The sequence below is a fragment of the Ixodes scapularis genome, unplaced genomic scaffold (assembly GCF_016920785.2).
Source record: "Ixodes scapularis isolate PalLabHiFi unplaced genomic scaffold, ASM1692078v2 PGA_scaffold1__304_contigs__length_218370807, whole genome shotgun sequence".
NCBI classification, from domain to species: domain Eukaryota; kingdom Metazoa; phylum Arthropoda; class Arachnida; order Ixodida; family Ixodidae; genus Ixodes; species Ixodes scapularis.
This window is the reverse complement of record NW_024609846.1, coordinates 80,886,568-80,889,716: the sequence shown is the minus strand read 5'-3', so window position 1 is coordinate 80,889,716 and position 3,149 is coordinate 80,886,568.

Here is a 3,149-nt window from a genome sequence, read left to right as displayed (position 1 = left end):
GCAGCCTCGTTGCCTCCCCAAAACTGGCATGCAGTAGGTTGCAAATCTGTTTTTGTACTCCTCAGTAGGAGGTCTGTTTTTAGAAAAGAAAGTCGACGTGTTTGGAGCGGTGCACGTTCGGCTAGCATAAAGCTCGTGCCGCAGAGTCCAGGGATCCCGGGTTTAATCGGCACCATCTATAATAATTGAAGCCCATGCGCTGGTGTTTTGACGTCATCGCAGCGAGCGGAGATGCAGATCGAACACGAGGGCTGCGTTGGCATTTGGCTGGGTCCCGCATTCAGTTGGACCATCGTAGCATGATGGTATTACATGGAGGTAAAGGAAGTTGTTCACAAGCTTTGATGATTCTAGCTGGTGTCGGCTCAGTCCCCGCCCTGCTCGTTTCAATCTGGACGAGCATTGTAACGGCGCGAGGTCGACTAGCGCTACTGCGCAATGTACATCAAAGAAGTAAGACTAGCGGTTGTTTTGCAATGACAAAAACGCCAGACACCCATTGGGGTCGACACACTTCCCACGGTCTAAATAAACAAAATTCGGCTGACACGACCTTTGGATTACGTACTTGTTCCGTCGACGTATGCGGCATGGAGAACTGCCCATTCAAAATGTCTTGCTAAAGAACCTATCTGAAGTCTCGGAACGGCAGGCAACGTTTCGCCTAGAGACTTAGCATTGCCCCAAAAAAACCGCTCGGCAAGATGTCTGCTGCCACTCCAAGACTGATTCCTTTCCAAGTTGTTGCCACCAGTTTCCAGCACCCGTGTTTTGTTCTCCTTGTGTCTCAAGTTTTGTGGGGCCACTATAAATAAGCTATGCAGTCCATTCCCAGATTTTCTGGTGAGCACCAAAATCTTGGTTTGGAAATGCAACTTCCTCAGCTTTAGACAAGTCAAGAAGCTTGGCCAATATCTTTTTGCTGTGTTACTGTTTTTACATTTCTGGAGGACAGAAAACCACTTTCTGCGATTTCACATGAAGTTTCAAATAGCCGGCAACAATCATCTTGTGCACCAAGGTGGCTGAAGCGTCCTTACTCTGAGGTGTAGTCAATTTAGTGGCTCTCTAGGTTATTCGTTACAAGTGTCTGCATTACAATAACAAAACTATCAATATTTATGTATTAACCCAGCTTTCTGTGCAAGGTAAACAATGATTCCTCGATGAAAAGGAATTGCCTTTTAACAAACAAAACTCGCTGCTGCCTCGCAATTGAAGATTCCCTGCAATGCAACGAGAATAGAGGACTTCCTACCTCAGGTTTGGTGCTGTGTGGTCAATGAGTTTAAACTATATTCTTTCCACACTGCCTACAAATGTGCTGCTATTAGCCTAAGGATGAGGCATTGCTTGTGCTTTCAATAGGCCAGTTTTACCATGGCACTATTTTTCTGTGGAGCAAAGCCACTGCAAAAGACTGGCCAAGCCATCCATTGCAACTGCAAAAAAAATTAGTTGTATGTTTAGAGAGTCAGAAGTTGGTCAGCCTCAATGGGCATCTGGTATCTCGGTGGATGAGAAGTTTATCCAGCACAGTATAACCGCTAGCCTAGGGGTCTTGCGTGCACCGTTCGGTAATGATGCCAGTACGATGCTCATCCAGATTGAAACAGGCAGGGGTAGGGATTGAACCCTGGGTTCTGCAGAGCGATATTTTCCAAGCCGCAGTGCATGCTGCAAGCCATTTGCGGCACAGTTAAGCTACGGAGGTTCTTGAAAAAAATGAGAAGTGAATTCTAGTGTATTTTTACCCGTGAACCCGAATACCCAAACCATTTGCTGCGCAAGTATTGTTAAAAGCGAGAAAACGCGAAAGACAGTCGCTGTACGTGACGTCATCGACGGATCTTTTGGCTGCCCCAGGTTAGGGAGGTGCTTCAGCCCTATTTTGAAATTGCTCTTATGGCTCTCCGGTGCGTCGCATTGAAACACAATTGTGATATCTGTTATTCTAAAGGCCAAATGAGCGCAGTTCAAGTGTTTTTTCTAGAATGCAGAAGTGCCCCACCTTCCCTTTAAAGTTGCTCACATTACAGTAGTATTCCAGGAAACCATTCAAACTTCATTGTTCAGTGTGAAGAAGCTCCTGATAGTTCTCCAAAAAAGGCTCCAGATCAGTGGAATTGTAGTAACTAGAATAGCAAAGTGTCATAAGTAACTGTAGTAATTGTGTCATAACTAGTAATTGTAGTAACTAGAATACCAAAGTGTCATAGAAAGCAAAGTGTCATGTCATTAGTCATAACCAGATAAATTTTAAAGGCTCATAAATTTAGGACACTTTCCATTGCCTAAATGGCTAGCCAGTGGTATTTCCCGAAAGGATGCATATGGAGGGCATGCTCCGATTGCAAACTAAATCAAAATAAATGACTGGTATCACTTTAGTGGCACACAATAAATATTACGTCAAAGTGAAGCCGCATATTCCACTAAAACTTATTTTAAAGGGGCCCTGCAATCATATTTAAGCGTCTACCTTTTTTGCGGTTTCCACCTCTCTTGGGGTTCAGGCAAGCCAGCGGGGACGGAGAGAGTAACTAAATATCAGTGTGTCATATTTTAACCGGACGACGCAGAAACCTCCTCCACCTATGCAGGCGACCTGCGGTGCCGAAAGCGCGCAAAATGTGAAGTCTTTGGTCCTGGGCTTACTACTGGTCAGAGCTGCTAAAAGCCTTTTAGTCGAAATACAAAACATAAGTGGCGCGAACCGTTTCAATTATTCATAAAGTAGTTGTTCAGTATTTTAGATCAGAAAAGAAACAATGCAGTTTATAAAGTACGAAAACAAGAAATGATCCGTTGACATACCCGCCACCAAGCGGCGGAAAAGGCAGCGCATATTAGAAAGGTGTAGTGGGATCAGGCACCGACAAGCGGTGAGCGTAGAAAGTAGGGGTGTTGCGAACCGGTCAAGGTTTGAGTTTGACCAGGTTCGACCTTTTCAAACTTCTTGTGAAAAGTTCGACAAGGTTAGGCTGCTATGCGCGACAGGCTGGCTTGTTTGCTTCGGATTGGATGATGATGGCTAAGGGATGAATTAAGACCAGCACTAATTGGTTATTTCAGTTAATACAGTACAGAAAATTAAGTTACTAACTTCTTCAGTGATTAGAGTTTCTTTTAATTGCAACTGATCATAA